Source organism: Pelodiscus sinensis, chromosome 2 (genome assembly GCF_049634645.1).
Source record: "Pelodiscus sinensis isolate JC-2024 chromosome 2, ASM4963464v1, whole genome shotgun sequence".
Taxonomy (NCBI): domain Eukaryota; kingdom Metazoa; phylum Chordata; order Testudines; family Trionychidae; genus Pelodiscus; species Pelodiscus sinensis.
In genome coordinates, this window is record NC_134712.1 from 91,407,352 (window position 1) to 91,432,388 (window position 25,037).

The window sequence follows — 25,037 nt, forward strand, 5'->3', positions numbered from 1 at the left end:
TTAGGAGGCTGGAGCACATGACCTATGAGGAGAGGCTGAGGGATTTCGGCTTATTTAGTCTGCAGAAGAGAAGAGTGAGGGGGGATTTGATAGCAGCCTTCAACTTCCTGAAGGGAGGTTCCAAAGAGGATGGAGAGAGGCTGTTCTCAGTAGTGATGGATGGCAGAACAAGGAGCAATGGTCTCAAATTACAGTGTGGGAGGTCGAGGCGGGACCTTAGGAAAAACTATTTCATCAGGAGGGTAATGAAGTACTGGAATGGGTTACTTAGGGAGGTGGTGGCATTTCCATCCCTAGAGGTTTTTAAGTCTCAGCTTGACAAAATCCTGGTTTCAGATACCCGGTGACATTCAGGAGCTTTGCATTTATCCTGAATGAAAGACAGCTATAAAACCCACCAGTTACATCAACATTTAGACCAATTCATAACAGTACTATTTGTTCCCACATACCTTATCTACAGTGGAGGCAGACATTCTGCAATGTCCTTATTGCCTTAACTTCTCCTTTTATTCCCTTGCCGTGTAGCATACCTGTAGATTCTTCTGCAGATTTCCTATTTCAGATCCATTTTAAAATATTTTAATATATTTGGCTATTTGTTCTTCAAATTCCATCTTAAATCTCCTAATATCATCTTGCTATATAGGAAATATTCCTTTCTCTTGGCTTCATTAAAGCTAGATTTCCATTTTCCAAAATAAATGTGCTTGCCCTACATGGACGTTAAACACAGCTGGGTTTCTTCCTGAGTGAGGAATAGAGAATGCAAATAAGGCAGCAAAGCAAATTTATTGGAAGATTTTATGTTCAGTTTTCTCTTGTCACATTCCCGCCAAATGAATGAAACAATAATAAATTGCCAACAAATACAAGTGCTCCTCTCAAAAACTATAATGAAAAAAAAATGTATTTAGAAAAAATATTAATCCTCCCTTCCACCAAAGATTCTGAACATAAACTGGGTTAACAAACATAGAATCATAGAATTCTAGCACTGGAAGGGACCTCAAAGTCATCGAGTCCAGACCCCTGCCCTCATGGCAGGACCTAATACTGTCTAGACCATCCCTGATAGATATCTATCTAACCTACTCTTACATATCGCCAGAGATGGAGATTCCACAACCTCCCTGGGCAATTTATTCCAGTGTTTGACCACCCTGACAGTTAGGAACTTTTTCCTAATGTCCAACCTAAACCTCCCTTGCTGCAGTTTAAGCCCATTGCTTCTTGTTCTATCCTCAGAGGCCAAGATGAACAAGTTTTCCCCCTCCTCCTAGACAGACATTGTATTCAAGTGTAAAACACACCCTTGAGTGTGGATTACCCTTAATATGATTTGTAGCATAGAAGGGGATGTGGGCCCATTATTTTGTCTACACCAAGCAGGAGAGCAGAACAGAGTGAGGACAGAATAGCACCATTGCTTCTCACATGCTGACAAACACAACATGCTGGGAGACAAATACTGAACTGGTTATAGTCACGGTATGGTAGATTTACTGCCTGGAACAGGGACTGGCTATTTTTTAACAAATACATTGTTATTCACCCAATCCTACTCATAGTGTACATGTTCCCTATTAAACTAAAAGGCTATGTCTACACTGGCCCCTTTTCCGGAAGGGGCATGTAAATTTCACCAGTCGTAGTAGGGAAATGCGCGGGGGATTTAAATATTCCCCGCGGCATTTAAATAAAAATGTCCGCCGCTTTTCCGGAGGATCGGGGCCAGTGTAGATGCTCTTTTCTGGCTTTTTTAAAAGCCGGAAAAAAGCGGCGGACATTTTTATTTAAATGCCGCGGGGGATATTTAAATCCCCCGCGGATTTCCCTACTACGATAGGTGAAATTAACATGCCCCTTCCAGAAAAGGGGCCAGTGTAGACGTAGCCAAAGTGTTAATGTTATGATAAAACACATTTAGATCCTTCATTATAAAACACAATTTATTCTTCCAAGCTCAGAGAAGAGGGGACATTGCAGTCATCCCTGCTCTTTTAAAAAGGTCAGCTGCAGTAAAGCAGAATTAAAGCTCAGTTAACATGTTCAAGACATATCTTGAAGGTAGACAGCACTGCAGTGTGTTCAATTCATAAACCTATAACCAATGCATTAGCATATTTCCCATTTTCCAGTCATTTCTTTACAATGATTTTGTAGATATTATTTGTAGATATTTGTCTCTTACTAGCATTTAGAAATTTCACCTTTTGGAGAGTCTCAGAGGAGAACACTAATTTTCCTTTAAAAATGAACATATCAGCAAATTGTATAGATGGGAACTCACTTTTTCCTGCTTGCTGTCCCTTCCCCGCACACACACCACCCCAAGCTACACACACACACTTTTACTATTCAGTTCCAGAGGGAAAATCCCGAAGCCTTATTAACACTGAAACCTGTTATTAACTAAAAGGTCAAAAAGCTCCAACATTTCATTTGCACATTCAAATTCAATGACTTCATGTAATGACCTCATGCTATAAAACCAAGAGTTCTCTGCAGAAGCTGTATGTATTGGAATGGACATAATAATCTGGGTGTAGGTAGCACTATTAATTTAGCTGGAGAACAAAAATCTGACAGCTTCTATTTGAGAATTCATGGCAAAAAATGCCCTTAGGCAACTCGACAAGGTATTCTGATCAGGAGAACATCCCCTCTACTCAGTAAATCTGGTCACTTTTGTCAGAGTCCTATGGCTACAGCTGGTGCATTTTAAGACACTCATGTTTTTTATCACATACCGAATTTAGATGTTCACTGAGCAGACACAGACTGCTTAATGCAGCTTGGCAATCTTAAATTGTCGGGCTCCACATATATAAATAACTATCTACTTCAATAGGCTAAGAACTTGATCTTCTCATGCCCCATTTCCAGGCTCAAATATAAATACTTTCATTTTCATTTTTAGTGTGTTTCTCTCCCTCTGTGCACCGAGTGCGCAGTTTCTTGTGGTCTACATTTTTAAAACTTGGGAAGAAATGCTTTTACTGCAGCTAGCTACAAATATGTAATCACTTCATTCATGTTAGAGATGACCTGTATTCGTTCATTTCAGAGGGGTAGTTGTGTTAGTCTCTATGGCTGTGTCTACACTGGACCACTTATTCCAGAAAATCAGCCACTTTTCCGGAGTAAGCTGCGAGCTGTCTACACTGGCCCTTGAATTTCCGGAAAAGCAACAACGCTCTACTGTACAAAATCAACCGCTATTCCGGAAAAACTATTCTGCTCCCGCTCGGGCATAAGTCCTTATTCCGGAACACTGTTCCGGAAAAGGGCCAGTGTAGACAGCCCAGTAGTCTTTTCCGGAAAAAAGCCCCGATCGCGAAAATGGCAATCGGGGCTCTTTTCCGGAAAAGTGCGTCTACATTGGCCACAGATGCTTTTCCGGAAAAAGGGCTTTTCTGGAAAAGCAGCCTGCCAATGTAGACGCTCCTTTTCCGGAAAAACTGAAAACGGAATAGTATTCCATTTTAAGCAGTTCCGGAAATTCATGCCAGTGTAGACACAGCCTACATGTTTTGTTAGCATCTAAGGTCCTGCAGGACTATTTGCTATTTTTAAAGTTTTTTCTGTATCCATTAGATTTTTAAGTTACATTCAGTTACTCCTACACTGAAACAGAGTTATATATTTCTAATAGTCATATTGGCATATATTAATATAGAATAACACTGCATTTCTGCAACACCATTTCTTATAAGAAGAGAACATACTTTTTTAATGTTATTTGTATTGGGCTATGACAACAAAATGAGAACTTTTTTTGATAGCACTAATGTACATTTTTTCAGATCATGCGCCTAAGTCCATGTTTTAATTCCTAAACAAAAGTGACCTGATTTTCTGAAGAGCTCTGCCCTTGTACTTTTCACTAAATAGAAATTAAATGCCATAATATAGCTTTAGGAGCCAAACTAAGATATATTTAAATGTGATTTTGATGTCTAGTGAATTTCAATGTTCACATAGTTAGTTGTTTCTGTTGGTCTTTTATAGTGCAACTGGAAGCATAAAATAGCATATAATAAGATGAAAGTATTATTATAGTATTATAAAAAACCAGTAAGTTATTCAGAATAGTCAAACATAGCAAGTTATTTATAGGTGAATTTCTGGCTGCTAGTCTGCAGCATATGGAGCATTAATGATACCTCTGTGCAGGAGGTATAGAGGCTTTATTATGTATCACTAAGTTCCCACTCTGAGTAATTTGCTCAGGGTACAAATCTGGACTGATGAATAGTTGTGTCCTCTTAGTTCCCCAAACTGATGTACCTTTTACACTGAGAATAACCACTCCTGATCTACTCTCACAGAGACTCCAGCATGTAAGTTACCCCCAAGTACAGTGTATGAATGCTGACTCCAGTCATTATTGAATTACACTACAAAACAACAGCAGCAAATTCCTAGTCTCAGACTTTCCCCAGAAATTTAGGTCCTATACCTCTGAGTTCTCTCCTGGGTGACACAAGCTCATATAAAGTCAGTTATTTTATTAATAGAAAGTGATGCTAAGAAATCCTGCTATCCCAAATGCAATTCCCTGAAAACTACAACCCAAACATACTGGTTTACAAGAAATAATTAGACACATTTATTAACAACAGAGAGATTTCAACTGATTACAAGTAATTTACTTGTACAAAATGAGTTTGTATGTCTGTCTGTTCAAAGCTCCTTAAATGGAAAGAGCTAACGCCATCAAATTTGGTACACAGTTTCTTCTTATCATAGCTTAAAGTAAGGTAAGGGTTTGGTTATGCCAGGAACATGGGATGTGCCTAGAATGCGATTGCTTCTCAAAAAAAAACATACAGAAAAGAAACAGAATCACCCAGCAGTGAAAGGGCTAGCTGGGGGAGCCCCCTCCCACTCAGGACTAGCCCAGCCCCAAACCTTCCAGCCCCTTTAGAGAGGGCAGGGGTGTCTGAATCTCCCCACCCTGATTTGTACGGGACAGACGAAGGCTGTTCCCCTTTGCCAGGGAGTGAGAGGAAAGTGCACAGTTTGCTGCATTCCTCACTCTGGATGAGGAGCACAGGAGACAGATGAACCTGGACCTGCCCCAGTCAAGGCATGTGCACCCCTCCCCCAGCTGTGACTGCTGAGACTGTAGCGGTGATGGAGAGGTGCTTCTCCCCTGGTCCCAAGTTGCTGCAGTGACAGAGGGCTGGGGTAGTCCTCTCTCCCCAGGGTACATAATCTGGAAAAGAGACCATCACCGTCTCTGAAAAATAGAATCCTTTCATGCTCAGAGATACCAGAGTTATAACAGTATCCTAAAATGACTAGGGACATATATTTCATTTAAAATAGAATGCCACAGATCAACATTCAGGGTGAAAGTGTGGTTCCACTGAAATCAATGGCAAACTCTCATTGACTTCAGCAGGGTCAGGTTTTCACCTTCAGTACATTACTCCAGTGCATCATAGGGGGAAAAATATATTTCCGAAAATAAGGTAACAATATAACTTATCTCAATTCTACACAAACCGCTGGTTGAAAGCAAGAAGCATTACAAGCCTTGACAGGAACAAATTTTATATCTGACAATCATATCAGTCAGAGGGCAAAAGCCAGAGCGAAGCTTAACAACTTTGCCTGCTAAGTTGATGACAGCAAAAATCATCTAGGATCCAGACAGTTTAGGAAAGCATCCTTCCCTACGCTTTAAGAAATGTAGCACCTAGAAAAACTAGAGAAGCATAAGATGCACGAAGACCTGGAAAAACAACAAATAGTCCTGTACACCTTAGGGTATGTGTATACAGCAACATTATTTCAATATAACTAGAGTTATATAAGTCTGCATCTACACAGCAGGCAGTTATTTCAAAATATTGTCGAAATACTTTCAAGCTGAAGGACTTCTTATTCTGACTCCTCTAACCCTCATTATACAAGTAGTAAGGAAAGCTGGGGGAAGAGTGCTATATTTTAAAGTAAGGGCTGTGTAGATGCTCCCTATTTTGAAATAAGCTATTTCAAAATAAGCTATACAATTGATGTAGCTGAATTTAAGTAGCTTATTTCGAGTTAAGCCCTGTTGTGTAGATGAACCCTGAGAGACTAACAAAAATATGCATAGTATCATAAGCTTTCATGGGCAAAATCCATTTAATCAGATGAGTTGATGTGGAAATAACAGTAACCCAGAATTTATTACAGGAAAAAAAAGGTAAAAAAAGGTACCTGTCAATTGTAGGACTGGTGCTAATGTGGTTATTGAATGGGCCAGAAGTGTCCCATACATATTTTTGATGTAAATGAGGTGTTAAATGCAGGGAAGGCAGGTTTTATAATGTGACATCCAGTTAATGTATTTGTTCAAGTCTAGGGAATCTGTCAAATTTGCAGATGAATGTCAGTTCTGCAGTCTCTTTCTATAATTTGGCTGGTGAAATTCGTTTGTAGCATGGCTACTTTTAAATCCATTAATGAGTGACTATTGCAGGCTCAAAGAAGACAGTGCCCCCAAAATACAGGTTGAATCTCTCTGGCCTGGCACCCTTGGACCCTGACTTGTCCTGAATGAGGGGATTTACCAGACCAGGGAAGGCCTCTCCCCTCATGGCCTGAGCTAGGGTTCCAGCCTGCCTCTGCTGCTGTCCGAGCCCCTGGGACTTTCTAGATGCCCCTGACCCCCCTACTGCCAGGTCCAGAGTGCCATGGTCAGAGCTGCTCAAGCGGGGCAGAACTCTGCAGCTGCCTGGCTCTGTGTCTGGGGCTGGAGCTCTGTGGCCCCAGCTAGGGAGGAGGGATGGGGCCAGAACTCCATGGCCTGGGCCAGAGCTTCTTGGGTACCACTGGGGATAGAGTTCTCTGTCAATGACCAGAGCTCCACGGCCACTGCCCCGCTGCCACAATAGAGCTACGGCTAGGGACAGTGTTCCCTCTAAGATGCTCGGCAGCAGATTCCCAGGTGAATAAACAGTCCCCACCTAGTTAGAGGCTCAGGTCTCCATACAGGGAGCTGACTGACTGGCTGATTAACCATCTGTGAAACTGTGCTTCTGGGGAACACTGGCTAGGGAGCACCACAGGTACCAGAACGCCCCACCGCACCCACAAATTAGGCTCCCGGCTGAGACTCCGGTGCTCCCTACAGTGCTCCTGCCCCACCACCAGACTTCTCTTTTCCTGAGCTTTGTGGTCCAGGAACATCCGTGGTCCATGTCGGACCACAGATGTTGCTGGACCAGGGAATCCTTGTTAAGGGAGGTACAACCTGTCCCTGATTTCCCATCACAAATGTACAGAATAATGATGGCAGGACTAAATATTAACTCGACCATCCCTGGCAGGTGTTTGTTTAACCAGGTCTTGAAAATTTCCAATTGTGGTGATCCCACAACCTCGTTAGGAAATTTATTCCAGTGCTTAACCATCCCAACAGTTAGGACGTTTTTCCTGATCTCCAACGTAAATCTCCCATGCTGCAGTGTAAGCCCATTGCTTCTGGTCCTATCTTCTGAGGTTACGAAGAATAATTCTTCTCCCTCCTCCCTGTAACAACCTTCTATGTACTTGAAAATGGTTATGTTCCCTCTCAGTCTTCTCTATTCCAGACTAACCAAATCCATCTTTTTTTTTTTCAATCTTTTTCTAATAGGTCACATTTCCTAGACCTTTAATCATTTTTGTTGCTCTTTTCTAGACCCTTTCCAATTTGTCTATATCTTTTCTGAAACATGGCACCCAGAACTTGACACACTTCTCCAGGTGAGGCCTAATCAGTGCAGAGTAGAGCAGAAGAATTACTTCTTGTGTCTTGTTTACAACACTCCTGCTAATACATCCTTTTTTTGAAACAGTGTTGCAATGCTGACTCTCGTTAACTTGTGGTCCACTGTGGCCCCAAGATTCCTTTTCATAGTACTCTTTCCTAGGCAGCCATTTCCCATTTTGTATGTGTGCAACTGATTGTTCCTTCCTAAGTGGAGTATTTTGAATTGATCCTTGAATTTCATCCTATTTACTTCCAACCACTTCTCTAGAACATTTTAAATTTTAATCCAATTCTCCAAAGCACTTGTGACTCCTCCCAGCTTGGCATCATCTGCAAACCTTATAAGTATGCTCTATGCTATTATCAGAGTAATTGATTAAAATCTTGAATTGAAACAGATCCAAAACTGATCCCTGTTGGACCCCATACATGGGCTTCCAGAGTGATTGTGAACGGTCTGGGAACGGTTTTCCAACTAGTTTTGCACCCATGTTATGGTAGCTCCATCTAAGTTGCATGTCACTAGTTTGTTGATAAGTACTGACTCTTATGAACTGTTGTGAAGAAGTTTCTGAATGGTCCCAAGCTCACAGCAAGGAGCATGAGATGTGACTCTTTTTGAAGCAAGGTCATATTCATTGGAGAAAAGTTGGCAACAGCTGATGTACTAAGAGGGCATACCATGCCCATTTTTATTAAGTATGAACCATACTCACAAAACCAGAAGACCATGTTCTGTACTTATTAAACATCCAAAGTACTGATGAAACTCAGTGGGAGTTTGTGTTTGCAAAGAATTTCTAGCATTGGGTTCAGATTTTGTTTTAAATGATGCAAATCACTGCAAACTGCATTCATTGCATTAGATATTAGGAATTACTAAGGAGTAGGGACATAATACAATTAAACTCACAGCATATACAAAAATATTAATTTCTTCCAAACAATAGTTCTATAAAATATTACCTCCAAAACTATCTTCTATTTATAACTGCTTCACTTTGCATGTAAGGACAAAGGGGCACCACTTTGCAAAGAGTGCAGCTTGTAATATTGAACTAAAATTAAATGTGCACCCAATAAGAAATATAATAATCAGGTCCCGTGATGACTCACTCATAAAAGTCCCAACTGAATATTGATGAACCATTTCCCAAAGAAATGTGCATGCCAGTTTCCCAATAGCATTGCAGCAGTTTCAAAATGTTATCTGCAGGAAAAAAAGTATTAACTTTGCTTACTAATCAGTTTGCTTTGTTTTGTTTAAAACCATATGCTGCATATAAATGAGTGCATTTTATTTACATCTATCTATCTATATAGAGAGAACAAGAAAGAGAAAATGTGTGTGCTTTTTTATCTGAGAGTCCATCTGTGAGTCTGTTTGTTCTACTTCTCTTCCTAAATAGTAAGACTACGAAATTTGGTATGCACCTTCCTTTTACCCTAATTTAAAGCAAGGTCAGGGTCTGGATGGGGAAAGCCCTCTGCCCATTATCCCTGCCACTTCAGCCTCCTCTGGGCCCACCACTGGAGTGGGGAATCACAGATTGGTCACCCACGGGAGAAATCCCCCCCTCGCCAGAGGAGAGGCTAAGAACTGTGGTCCAGCCTCCACTAGAGGACACACATCCCCTGGGGAGGAGAGTCTGGGACATGTACCCCCCTTTAAAGAGAATCCAGAAACCGTGCCCCCCTGAGGAGATGAAAGGAAAGGAAAGGAAAGGAATCCCAGGCCCACCCAGAGGAAATGTGTCCCCTGAGGAGAGGCTAGGAATCCTCTCAGGGAAGACACACATGACCTGGAGGAGAGGTTGGGAACTGCAGACCCCCCCTACCCCTGGAGGAGATATTGGGGCTGGGAACTGCAACCCGGCACCAGACCACTGGGATGCTAGGGGGAGGTGGCAGCTGCAGGCCTGAATGGCCCATGGAGCCCCACCCCCTCCAGACCAGCAGAAGATCGGTGGAGGGGAACAGCTGCATGCCAGGTCTATAGCAAAGGCCCACCCTCCCCTCATAAATCAGCAGGAGACTGCAGCTGCGAAAGCTGCAGGCCGGGGCCATTTTTCTCCCTTCTAGTCAACCTAGCCCACACTGCCCAGGCCCCCCGGGAGGAGCTGCTCCTGGAGCAGTGCTACCCTTACCACTGCGGGCAGCCCCAGTAAGCACCTAACCGTCCAGCCCTGCTACCTTGAGTCATGCATCTCCCCATCCTTTACCTTGACTCCTGCACCCCCATTTCCTGTTCTGAGTCGCACACCTTCCTTCCCTTGTCCTGAGCCCCAGCCCTCTATCCTGTGCTCCCCTACACTGAATCCTGCACCCTGAGTTCCCTCCCTTTGTTCTCACTTCAGCACACTCTGGCACTCTCATCCCTTCTTTATTTTAGCAAAAGACAGAAAAAAAAATGCAAATATTGTCTACCAAGAAATTCTTTCTAATGTCTGAATCGCTTTCCTTCTTTTAATTAATGCAAACTACTTTTTTTGCTCATTTTTGAAAAATACAATAATTTACTTTGAAGCATGTACATTTTCCTTTTATTAAAAAAATTACTTCACTTAGACCAGGTCTACACTAAAGGGGGAGGTCAAATTCATTATGTAGTTGGAATCAATGCACCTTGTTCTGAGTTTCCCTGCCATCCCTTCAGTGGGAGGCCAATGGGAGCAAATGATTATATTGGCATTCCTTACTCCTTGCAGGAGCAGGAGTAGCAGCCACCAACAGAAGTTCCCACTGAGTTTGATTTAGCGGGTCTTTACTAGACCTGTTAAAGCGAACTTCAGAAGATTGATCACAGCTCCATCGATCTTTCCCAGAGTGAAGATATGGCCTTAAAGACCCAATCAACACTGGGTAAATCTGCAATTATTTAATCTGCTAGTTATAATACTAAGCACTGGCTTCTTATATGGTCAGAGTTTGGACACGAAAAATTTAGTAGAGAACATAATGAAGTCAGGGCTATGTAAGTTCAGATCTATACATTGCTTAATAGTCACAACATATATGTCAGTAGCTTTCTTTAACAAAGTAAGCCTTTAAACCGGCACACAGATATTCATTGTTTACATTTAAGCACATAAGCAATTCCATTGACTTCAGTAGGATTCATGTTTAATTATTCGAATAAAAGTTACATACATAAGCATTTGCATTATCAGGGCCCAACTGATTGCTGAGGCTAACATTCTCTTCCTCCATTACCACTGCAGGCATAACATTCCCTACCTTTCATTGTCATAGAACATCAAACTGAATCCATCATGCATATGTTGGGGATGCCAGTGTGACAGCAAGAAGTAGACTGAAGCCCTTCTATCCCCTATACCATGGTTATTCTGGGGAATTATTGTTGGCTTACAGCTCTAATTTCTCAAGGGGAGTTAGGTATATATCAAAATCAGCAACATCTAGCATTAATGGTGGGAAAAGTGAAAGCCCAATAGATGGGAATTAAGGGCTGAAGCTGATAGCTCAACATAATTTTTGTACCCCTGTATTATGTTTTGAAAAATGGTCTTTCATGGCTATTTTATTATACCAAATTATTTGTCAAGTTATAGGCAGAAATTGTTGCCTATTGTTACATCTGCCTAATGCTTCTCATTAAAAGACCCTATTTTCAGTTGCTTATACCTTTCCCATATTAGCCATTCAGTCTTATAGGTTTTTTTTTCAAGCTAAATCTTTCTCTTGTGCTCATTTCTTCAATTATTTAATTTATTTTTTTACATAAAGCTTATTCTGTTTAACCAATCAAGAATTATATTAAAATGGCAGGGTAGGCCCATTGCTCAATGGGAAGGGAGAAACAATAACAGGAAACTTGGAAATGGCAGTGGTGCTTAATGATTTCTTTGTTTTGGTCTTCACCAACAAGTGTGATGATAAAGGGATACCAAACATATGGAATGTTGGCAGATGGCAGTGGTAGGTTTAGAAGTTAAAATAAATAAAAAAAAGAACAAAGTTAAAAATCACCTAGAAAAATTAGATGCCTGCAAGTCACCAGGGCCTGATGAAATTCATACTAGAATACCCAAGGAGCTGATAGAGGAGGTATCTGAGTCTTAGCTATCTTTGAAAATTCATGGAAGACAGGAGAGATTCCAGAAGACTGGAAAAGGGCAAATATAGTGCCCATCTATAAAAAAGGGAAATAAGAACAACCCAGGAAATTACAGACCAGTCAGTTTAACTTCTGTGCCAGGAAAGATAATGGTAATTAAGGAATTCATCTGCAAACATCTGGAAGAAAATAAGGTGAGAGGTAACAGCCAGCATGGATTTGTAAAGAACAAATCATGTCAAACCAATTTGATATCCTTCTTTGATAGAATGAGTCTTGTGGATAAGGGATAAGAGGTGGACACGGTATGCCTAGACTTTAGTAAGGCATTTGATATGGTCTTGTATGATCTTCTTATCAATAAACCAGGCAAATACAACTTAGATGAGGCTACTATAAGGTGGTTGCATAGCTTGCTGGTTATCCACTGGATAACCACTCTCAGAGAGTAGTTATTAACGGTTCACAGTCATGCTGGAAGGGCATAACAAGTGGGGTTCTGCAGAGGTGTGTTTTGGGAGCCGTTCTGTTCAGTATCTTCATCAATTATTTAGATGATGGCATAGAGAGTACGCTTATTAAGTTTGCAGATGATACCAAGCTGGGAAGGGTTGCAACTGCTTTGGAGGATAGGGTCATAAATCAAAATGATCTGGACAAATTGGAGAAACAGTCTGAGGTAAATAGGATGAAGTTTAATAAGGACAAATGCAAAGTACAATCCATTTCGCACATGCAGAATGGGAAGTGACTGTCTAGGAAGGAGTACTGGAGAAAAGGATCTAGGGGTCATAGTGCACCTCTAGTTAAATATGAGTCAGCAGTGTGACACTGTTGCAAGAAAAGCAAACCTGATTCTAGGATGCATTAATAGGAGTGTTATAAGACACAAGTCATCATTCTTCTGTTCTACTCTGCACTGAGTAGGTCTCAGTTGGAGTATTGTGTCCAGTTCTGAGCACCACATTTCAAGAAAGATGTGGAGAAATAGGAGATGGTCCAAGGAAGAACAGCAAAAATAATTAAAGGTCCAGGAAACATGAGGTATGAGGCAAGACTGAAGGAACTGAGCTTGTTTAGTTTGGAAAAGAAAAGACTGAAAGGAGACATGATAGCAGTTTTTAGGTATCTAAAAGGGTATCTCAGGGAGAAGGGGTGGAAATTGTTCTCTTTTGGCCTTTGGAGATAGGACAAGAAATAATGGACTTAAATTGCAGCAAGAGAGGTTTAGGTTTAGGTTTCTAAACTGACAGGGTGATTAAAAACTGGAATAAATTGCCTAGAGAGGTTGTGGAATCTTCGCCACTGGGGATATTCAAGAGCAGGTTAGAAATATCTGTATCATGGATGATATAGACCATGCTTGGTCATGCCATGAGGACCGGGGACTGGACTTGATCTCTCAAGGCCCCTTCCAGTTCTAGTATCTACGATTCTATGATTGGTCACCATGTGTAAGTATTTTTCTAAGATGTTAAAAGACATGCTAATCTGGAAGAGAAAGGCATAACAAGAATTAATAACTGAAAGTGAAACCCAGACAACCTGAAAGTATAGCAATATATATCAGTGAAGGTTCTAATTTTCTAACTAGCAAAGGTGAGAGGATGTCTTCAGATCAAGATAAACTGCATTTTCTGGAAGAAAGATTGAAATCTCAACACAAGCCATTTGGATAAATATAGAAGTACCTCAATGAGATTCTGTGGGTTGTGTTACAAAGGAGGTTAGGCTAGATATTTAATGGTACCTCCCTTGTGACTGTAAAATCTATTCACCTATTTGAAAATTTCAAATATATTTGTTCAGCTATATCAGAGAAATAGGTAAGGGAAAAACAAAGTTGTTTTGTCCACTTTTTTTAAAAAAGTGAACTGTTTCTTTAATTGATGTAGTTTTTTTTATATTAAGCATAGGCTGACCCTGTGTGCTGTTGCCCAAAATATGAAAATCCACTCAAATATGGCCAGGTATCTATCTCTGAAAAACTGCAGCATTCATATGATTTGTAGAAACTTGTTAGAGTTTGGCAGCTACATTCTACAAAGAGTCCATCTGCACTGAATTACCTCAATGTTGATTGGATTATGCATGTGACATCCCTGTGGAGCAACTGATCATGTTCCATCTCAAGGGGATAGGATATAAGTTGGACTTTCTGTATAATTGTTCCTTCTAGTTCCACTGTGATTGAAAGCATCTGTACTGAGGTCCCCTCTCTCCTGTGCTGTCAATGTTTCCCTTTCTGGTAACCAGCAAGCATGGGAGAAGTCACCTAGCTAATACTAAGGATAAGGGGAAAAGGGTACAAAGGCAAAGCCTTTTGGGAATAGGCACAGGAGACAGAATTCTCCTGCAAGATTGACAGGGGGAAAAAAATTATAACCACTAAAAAATGGAACTAGCTCAGGGTCAAGTGATAGCAGTCTGTGCCATTAAGTTAAAGGTCCTTGCCTGTCATCCTTGTAGGTGGGTCCATATACTTTCACGTGACATCTTCCCATTTCTGAAAAAAAGAGGAAAAAATGCTTATTGTATGCTAAAAGAAAAAACGTGCAATGTAAAGTCTTGAAAAGTTAGGAAGTGCCCCAGTTAAGGAGGTTACCCACCCAATCTGTTTGATACCTTTCTGCATGTGAATTGTTTTACAGTCTAATCACATAATATTCTCTCCGGCCCCAATAAAGTTTGTGTGGTTGGTATAGGTGGACACAGTGTTTGATACCTTATGTGAGAACAATCCTATTTAATGGATCCTAAAGATAAAGAAAGGAGAGTCCTAACAAAGCTCCACTGAAGTCAATCAAAGAAACAAAAAATGGCAACAATCACCACCATGCCAAAATCTCTTATTGTCTTCTGTTGGCATTGAATTAGACTCAGGCTTAGATTCAGGAAATAACTTGGAAACTTTAATTATAGTTAAACGTGTGTTTAAGTGATTTCCTGAATAGGGCTGCCTTACTGAATCACATCTAATTGCATACAAATATACAAAATGTGGTCAAAACACTTACTCGTCATGCGACAAAATATTGACACAATCTGTAAATTAAATGGCTGAACAAAGTGCAAGTTCTACAGTAATTATTCTATAGATATTACAGAGCCATGCAGTTTCACAAAGGTGTAATGTGCTAACACAGCAGTTCCCTATGCATTTACGCTAGATGAGTCACAGTAGTTTTTCCTTCACACACAGACTTAGTTATCTGGTCCCTGAAAATATTCAGCTCAATATTTTGTAGCAGTAAGCTATTAAGAGGCAATGTGGGGATGTGTGCGCAATGCAATCCTTATATTTCTAAGGTCCCTATCAAATTTAACTTGAAGTGCATCTGATTTGTGTGTGTTCCCATTGGAATTGCAGCACAGAGCAGGAGTAATATAGAATGTTCACTTTTTCTACTGTACTATTCCGGCTCTGCTCTCCTGATAGCAATACACTGCGTCACACATATATTCTTTTTAAAAAATTGCTCCACCTCCTAAATTTTCAAAGCAGTGCCTGGGGTTTTAGCCTTACAACTCTCATTGATTTTTATAAATTTATAACTCATTCCACCTTTCGGCTGGTAGAAATATTTTATGCTGTTTGACAGTGGAATTAATGTTAATGGAGACAATGCATTCTCTGCACTTAGACTGTTAATTATTGTTGCAATAGAATTCTATTTGACAGCTTCCTTAATGGAAATCTTAGCTACCTCCTTATTTTTTAAAATAATAAAAACTTTTAAAAATATATTTTTCCCAACCAACATGACATTTACCTTGATAGTACTAAAATGATGTATACTGACTTTATACCACTTTCTGGGGGTGGGGGGGGGGGGGGAGAAGTAAGATAAATTATGAGTTTTTCATCAATTTTATTTATTTTCATGTTCTATTCTCATTTCCCTTAAGAGCAACAACACTCAGTATAATATGTTGGTTTAGTTTTATATCATCTTTTATTGATATTGTGTGATGCTTAGAGCTTAATTTTAACTCCTACCACATGAATAAAAATGCAATAACCATTCCTTTCTTACTAAATGAACAGCTCTTTGAATGTTGACCGAAAACTTGCGATGTGTCTATATATGGCAAGTAAGACATCAATAAACCACTTGTCAAATAGAATTTAAAGCAAAGAATTTTCAAAACATTTTCTATACTGAAAGAACACAGGGCAATCACTGCAATTTTATGTCAGGCTTTTAACACAATCAGTTTCAGTTTTCTAGGTCTGAAATTATGAACTTTGCTTTGGTTTAATAATTTTTTTTGATGTGCATAGAAGACTATAAGAAGCTATAGATCAATATGGATAGCAAAAGCCTGATGGGCTGGGAGGTGGGGGCGGGAGGAAATCAGAGCTTATCCTAACAGTACAAAGATGCAGAGACTGGATCCCATTACACAGGCACTGTAAAGAACACACTGGACATTGTGACACTGGTTTAAAATCACACAGATCAGTTTTGTATGCAGCTGAATTGCAGTGTACTGAAATAGAACTGCTTGCTAAAAGCCGCTTCCCCACTTCAAGGCTGGAAGTTTCCAGAAAAGCTGAATAAAACTGTCTTTTCCACACCCCTCCCTCACAATCTGAGGGGGTCACATGACATGAGCTACAAACCTCACGGGATTTAGTAGAACAATCAGACAAAAGTATGCAACAATATTAAATATGCTGTTATGACAACTGTCACCAGAAGCCGGTCTTCCACATTCTTATTTCTTAGTATCCAAGTTATGTTCAGTCTAAGATATTCTTTCTGTTGTCTTTGTCTGGAACCCATCTATACCCATGGAAAAATATCCGATTCAAAATGGATTCCATTACCAGGTGGCATGGTTACATGTCTTCCTATGACCAATCACAGTTTGTCCTTATAGGATAAACATGGCCATTGACATGTCATTGGTTTGAAAACTGAGTTATGATGTTTCTAGAGCATAGTAATGGTCCTCAATATCATATTTAGAATTATAGACAAATCCACACTTCATATTTCTAACTTCACATACAAGAATGATACATGAACAAATATAGGATATACAGATTAATCAAATTGTAACTATAGAATTGAAATATTATATAGTCTGTTTTTCATGAGGAATCTTTGACATGCATATTCATAAGCCAATTTTCATAAAGCATGAGGAAGACCTGTGACAATAGGTTTACTATCAATTCTTATTAACTAAAATAAGATTTATTTAAAAAAAGAAAAGCAAGAATATAGATTAAAAATAATTATACATTAATAAAATGGTTAGGTCATTTCTATTGTATATGTAGCAAGCTTTAGAGTTGGCAAATCCTGAATGAATTCCATAGGTTATAGTCCAGTGTCCAATATCAGGGTGATCCAAACTGGAGCTCAGTTCTGTGACTCATTTCAACCCAAGGAAGCATGGCAAAAACTTTCCAGAAAGCACAGCACTGGATGTAGGCAAGCTGTCCAGTTGCATGCCAACCAGAAGTGCACTGCAGTCTATGTTGATAAAAGTACTCCTACTGAGGATGTGCACTGCTGACAAAAAGATCATAGTGTGCATGTGCAAAAGCAATGCAATAACTGAGGTGGGCTTATATGCAAATTTGATTTAGACTGACAAAATTCTGTAATGAAGCCATAGCCAGACACACAATTTTCCTTTTCATCCTCGTGCTTCAAAGCTTAGTGGAGGATCCCAGTATTCCTTGAGCTCCCTTTCCTCATATAGGAAACAGCTGAGCCCTTCCCAGCAGGTTATGATCACTGCAAAGGAATGGCTTGCCCCATGTACCTGGCTCTTAAAGCAGCCCATCATGTGGACAACCTAAGGTAAAGCAAATTCCATTCTTAAAAGGAAAGATTGAGAGATCCTGTTAATTCAGAGCAATATAAAACCAGGAAAGCTCTATAACTTTGCTGTACTCTGGCTGCTTCAGTTTCTATATGCAGAGAGAGGAAGTTTCCATTCAAGTTCCCAGAGATTTTTCACACTGATCTTCTGACCACTAGAAATTCACAACTACCATTAATGCTGGAAATTTGTCCAAGCATATTTTCTGGACAATCCTATCCTCAGTCTCTAAAGCATGAACAAACAGTTCCTGGCAAACTATGTCTGCAGTTTTCCTGTACAAACTCTTATGGTCAAGTAATACCAACAGGGAATCACCAGTAATATGTAAATGGTTAATGCATTTATACCTCAGGTTGGAACAGAATACTTACTAAGGGCACGTCTACATAGCAGGGCTAAACTCGAAATACGCTACGCTAATTGCTTATCCTAAGTTGAAACAGCTTATTTCGACTTTTGGCACTGTCTACACAGCAGTTATTTTGAAATGGAGCACTCTTCCATCAACTTCACTTACTCCTCATGAAATGAGGGTTACAGAAGTTGGAGGCAGTATCCCATTATTTTGAATTCATTTTGAAATAACGACTTGCTGTGTAGATGCGCAATACATTATTTCAGACTAATGGGCTGCTGTGTAGACATAGCCTCACACTTATCCTGTTTTAGAGAAGTTTCTCCCAACCACTTCAGTTGTGCCTTCAAAATACTCCCTCATTTGTAACCTCCTAGGCCACTACTGAGGAAGAGTTTGGCTTGATAGGCAAGCACTTATGGAGGACAGAGCCCAGCATGGCAGGGCCATGCATAAGGCTAGGAAGTGAAGGTGAAAAAAGGCTGCAATGTAGAAGCCAGCAGTTACTTTGAGTTTAGAGAAGGAAAGGAGAAAGCCTGGGGATCCTGTGGTATGTCTAGACTACACGGCTCCGTCAACGGAGCCATGTAGATGAGGTTTCTAGACATAGGGAAATGAAGCAGCAATTTAAATAATCGCCACTTCATTTACATCAAAATGGCTGCCGCACTGTGCCGATCAGCTGTTTGGCAGCACATCGCAGTAGTCTGAACGCTCCATGGTCGACAAGGGAAGCCCTTGTCTACCGCCCCATTATGCCTTGTGGAATCAGCCAAACAGCTGATCGGCACATTTCCCTTTTTCAAGTACACTAATCTACATGGCTCCGTTGCCGGAGCCATGTAGTTTAGACGTACCCGTGGTGTCAAGGAAGGATTTGCCCAGAAGAGTAGCAGAATAGAAACTTGAGAGGTGGAGTAGAACAAGACTTAGGGGAAGAGTAGATAGATTTGGGGTGGTGCAGAGGTTAGCCAATGATTTAATGATCCCTTGACAAGAATTCAGATTAGTAGGTGGCCCCAATTTCCACTACCAGATGCCGGTAAATTGGCATAGCTTGAAGCTGGAGGACTGCCAGGAAGAATTAGTCCAGTAATTCTTCTATGCTTCACAAAGAGAAAACTATAGTAACCTGACTAGAGAGCCAATCCACAAAGGCTATGTCTAGACTGCAAGCCTCTTTTGAAAGATACTTTCGAAAGAGCCTCTTTCGAAAGAGAGCGTCTAGACTGCACGCGGAACTTTCGAAAGAGCAAGCCGCTTTTTCGAAAGAAAGCACCCAGTGAGTCTGGATGCTCTCTTTCGAAGAAGCCCTATTTACATTCAAGAACGCCTTCTTTCGAAAGAAGCACTTTCGAAAGAAGGCGTTCTTCCTCGTGAAATGAGGTTTACCACCGTCAAAAGAAAAGCCGCGTTCTTTCGATTTAATTTCGAAAGAACGCGGCTGCAGTCTGGACGCAGGTGAAGTTTTTTCGGAAAAAGGCTACTTTTCCCGAAAAAAACCCTGAGTCTGGACACAGCCAAAGAGTGAACATGCTGAGTCAGAAACAGGAATCACTGTAACTTCTAGAGCCTTTAGAGTTGCAGCATGAAACAGATTGGGAAAAGAGCATCTCCACTACGTCATCATATGCAGCTTACGGTGAGGCCTTGAACTCCAATTACAGAGATTTCATGGCAACTGGTACCACTAAAGGGAGCGTATTGAGTTTTCAGGTTCAGCTCTTTTGAGCTCTCTCTGTTCCTATTGCTTTATCAGGACTATGAGAAATGGAACTTTCAGAGTACGAAAGTTCCATTCTGGGGATTCTTCTGAAGTTGACGGCATAAGAGTTCAGTGGGTTTTAAAAAAAATCTAATAAGTATATTATGCCTAATATTAGCAAGTAAAAGGAAGAATTCAATTTTTGTCATAGAAAACCTTACCATTCACTTCTTCCCACCTTTGACATCTGGCAGCCTAACAAAAAGTCAAGAGAAGAAGACTGGAAAGTTACTTTGCAAGTTAAAATAACTATTTCCAGTGACTAAGGGGAAAGGTCACTAATTGAATCTGAGAATGTGGCTTCTTTAAGTGATGACAGTGACAGTAGGTTGACTGACAATTTCACACTTGCTAAAAAAGTTAATGAATGTCTTGTTTTATTGTCCACTAGAAGACGTTGATAATGGATAAGCCCAACAATAAAACAAGATGCATGATTTTTTTAAATTTTGTTAGAGAAGGTTTTTTTGTAAACACAACTAACTTCAGAAGATGGTGACATTCCTGAGAAGTAAATGTTCACATTTGACTTCTGTGAACATTCATCATGAACAACCCAATTTCACATCTACCAAAATAAATTGTCCTCAGAAAAAACAGAAAAACATTACAAAAGAAATGGAAAAACCTTTCACTTTTGTCAATCTCAAAGGAGATTTCTGTTCCCCTTCTCAAGACAAGTAGAATTGGTGAAGGCAGTCCAGGAACCTGAGAACTTCATACAGATTTTCAGAAAAGACTTAGTCATGTTGCTGTAGGGCTAGATATCCCAGTTGTTTAGCAGGACCCCATCATGCTGGTCAAAACAAACAGAACAATTAGTTCCTGCCCTAAAAAGACTCATACTGGTTTATTTTTATTTTTATTTTCTATGGGTCAACATTTTATAGCTCTATACACCCACACTATGAGCCAGACCATGCATAACTAACTCTGTGGTCAGTTCTTTGAGCCCTGTATAAACACTTTGAGTTGGTAGCAACTGAAGTCAGTGGCACTAGTTGCAGACTATTTATATAGTTAAGTGTTTTACAGGATTGAAGAAATGGTAAGTGGAGTAGGCATTATTACTATATTAAGTCATCACTTTTCCTGCACCCTCTCCTCATCCATAGTGCTTTTACCAGCATACAATACATGTCAAATTCAATACTGATGTAAGCAGACAACTCCATTTTTTTCAATGGTTATTGAGACTGGTCAGTTTAGCCCATGGTATCCATTTAGAAACAGATGTCATGAAAGTTTCTTGTTCTACATAATATTAGTTATAATTTTGAAAAATTTGAATTAGGTTTGTTAAAACAAAACAAGATATTTTGACATACAGATTTGACATTGTCTAAACAATGCATTTTGGTTTCATGGGCTAGGTTCATGAAGCGATTTCATCATCATCACGAAAAATAAGTCACAGAAGCACTGTTTAAATTATTTTTTTCTTTGATTGGATTAATACTAGTGAATGTATATATATATTTACATTATAGAGTGCTACAATATCTTTAAAATAATCCATCTACTATTTGTCACTGATTGGAAATCTTTTTCCTCTGTTTTAAATAAAAAAAAATCAGGTAGAAGTCATGGGGCCCACATGCAAGAACCTCGATGTCTGTTGTATGCATGGGCTGAAATGATCTGGTGGTCCTTTCTTAGATTATACATTTCTCCCTGAATTGTATCATTTGAACTTTTACTTTTTTAGCAGCATTCTGCCACGTTTCTGTAGATTTTGTGTCTGAGTGTAAATCATGTCATGCATAAATATTCTCATAGCAGAAGAGTGAAGGCTCTAATCATTCCCCTTTCCTAAACCATGCACAAGATTAACCAACAATATTCATTTAATCAGAGTATCGTGTTGCATTAGATATCAACAGATGTCAATATATCACTATCAATGTCACATTGACCTTCCCTGCCTCCTCCTTTCCTGTGGCTCTGCAGAAATCCTTTATTATTAATAGACAATTTTTAAATCCTTCTGCACATCTGTCTCACAATCACACAAAGTCAATATTCAATTATATATGCTGACCTATCTGTCACTTTTAATCGTAAATGCATGTGTTCTGTAATAGCCATTCATTTATTGAATGAACTATGCCACTTTTGATAAAGTAATATAAATCAACCTTAAGAATTCATCAAACAGGATTTCCCCTTGAATTTAAGTGATCGCACGTTAATACCTGGCACTGCTGACTTTGCAAGAAGATTGGGGAAGCTATCACTGCACATACAAGGCTTTAAACAAAATAAAGTAACTTTAAAACGGAAAACTTCAATTAAAGAAGGTATTGTGCATCATCTGTTTGAACACTGCCTCCAAGGACATTTATTGAAATACACAATACAGATTTAATCAAATATTTGAAAGGAAACAGAAAGTTACAACCCTCAAACATAATTGTTCCCGATTCAAACCTGCCACAGCAAAGATGATTTGCCAAATGTCATGTGCATCTATAGGAATATACAGTGAAGATTACAGTACATGGCAGATCATCACACATTCCCTAGTATGACAAAGCTGAAGTATTGTTTACATACTCTAGAAGACAAATACACATGCAATGGATGACAAATGATAAATTGCAATTTAGAAATTACAAGTGTGGAAGATGCAATATGACATTTAGAACACTGTGAAACCAATTTTGTTTCGATGTAGGTCATCATCATCAGCGGAATTCATCTGCAGCTAGGTACTTCAACTGTACATTTCCCTAGTATTATATGAACAAGCAAAAAGTAATTTATGATTTTTCATAAATGAAGCAATCAGTTTACCGTTTTTCTAAAGCAACTGTCTCTCACCAACAAAATTAACAATAGTTAAGGTTTAGTTAATATTAATGTTTAATGACCTATCATGTATCCACATGGGAAAATGTTCCGCGAACTAGCTGAGATATTTTTAAATATTAGGGAAAATACAGATACTGAAAACTCCACACAAGAAAATACTTTTCATTATTAAAAATATCATTTTACATTTCTCATCTATTTTCCATACAAAGATTACAATACACTTTGCAAACACTAGTGAGTTTCAATATCCCTGTGTTGGTTGGTAAAATATATTAATATCAGTTTTACTGATGATGAAACAGAGTAACAGATATTAAGATTCTCATTCAGCAAAGAACTTAGCATGTGTTTAAGCACCAAAAATGTTCATTCATGTAGACTGAAAGACATACTTAAGTGCTTTGTAAATCAGGGCCTCAAAGTACAGCATGACGACAAAAATGAATGAATGAATGAATGAATGAATGAATGAATGAATGAATGAATGAATGAATGAATGAATAAAAATTGCTGAACCAGGAGCAGAGAACCTACATATTGAGACACCCATTTCTGAGCTTTAAGTACTTTAATTTTTTCTCTGTTTGTTTTCTTCTACAAGAATTCTATTCCATTCTGATTCTATTGCCTTAATTAGTCCATCTATTCAAAACTGTGTGTTACAGGCGGTAGTGAATAAAATCCATATTAATGGCCACCTTAATTAGACACAACAAGATGTAAGGACAATATTTCAGCTTCTTGGTAGGTTTTCTATGCTCAAAATGTAACATTATTTAAACATATTATTATGTGTGCATGTGGTTTAATTATATAATTATTTTTAATATATTATGGAGAGGATGCTAATAGCACATTATCCAGTGTTGGCAGTATGCCTATTATTTTTGACAGTTTCAGGGTTATTGAAGCTAATAAGTAAACTACAAAGCCTGAAAAAAATACTAAAATCTCCAAGAGTAGAAAGAATTTATTAGAGCTCAATGGAAAACACACACAAGATATTTTTAAGCCAATGACAATGGATTTCACTAAATAAAGCCTGGTCTCCAGAAGTCTAGAAACAGAAATGTATATAGAAATAAGTTTATTTTAAAAAATTGCAGACATCCGTCTAACATCTATTATGATGCATGTAAAATAGTCAAAGAACGGATTTCAAAACAGTCTCTCAAAAACAATAAAAATGAGTAGTCCTAAGACACCTTAGGGTATATCTACACCTCAAACTCATTTTGGGATACCAGAGGTATCCTGAAATAGCTCCTCTGCATCTTCACAAGCCACCCATTATTTCAAAATGTTTTTCGAAATAACAGGCATGCTCTTTCAGCATCCCGGTAACCCTCATTTCATGATGGTTAAGCGTTGTCTTGAAATAGCACTTTATTTCAAATTTTGGTGCTATAAAAACAGCACCAAATTTTGAAATAGCCTATTTTGAAATAAACTCGAAATAAGTACGCAATTTGCATTACACAGATTGCATATCTTATTTTGAGTTTAGAGTGCAGTGTACACATAGCCTTAAGGACTAATAAATTTTAAAGCTATAGCTATGGATAGACATAATCATGAGCTTTTGTTGGCAAAACCATTTCTTCAGATGAGCCTGAGTGGAGAAAAAAAAAAGACTATCAGAATTATAACAGAAAAGGAAGGGAGAGGAAAGAAAAAAAATATTAGTAGTGCAGATGTTAAATGAGCCTCACTGAATGGGCTGAAAGTGTCCTATACTTAGCTTTTGATGTCAATGACCTATAAATGTAAAGAAGACTTACAATGTAAGGTTTTAAAACTCAACTGATGCAAACATTTGGCCATGAAATTTAAGAACATAGTAGTGTTGTTGACTCCTGACAAAATCTTTATCAAATAGTCAAGATCAAGTCAGATTATAACCAGTGGCACCTGTTTGATAATTTGTGTCAGACTATTTGAGAATACAGTAGTTGCTACATAAAAGTAGTAAAGTGTATTACAGACACATCATATCTGCACTCTGCTATCCAGAATACTTTCCCAACATTTCTCATTATTGAAGAGTCTGGCAGGTGTCCAATAAAACTCATAAAATTTTTACCTATAAAATTGTAATCGAACTTCCCTAGTGGACTGACAAAAGGTACTTAATATCATATACCTTTCTTCTGGGCTGCCTTCATTTCTTGTTGCATTATTCATTTCCATTTAATCTTAGAATCATCAGGAACTGAAATTGGATATTAATGATTTATCAAATCTGCATTGAGAGCAGTAACCAAGAATAGTGATTCTCTCAAATTTGTAACCAACATAATTGGCAATAGCTAATGATATTATATTCATGACTATAAAACTCTCCTTTTCATGATTTTCATAAATTGTCTAAAATAGTCAAAGATAATTACCACAATGTCAAGAAAAGGTTTAAATGGACCTT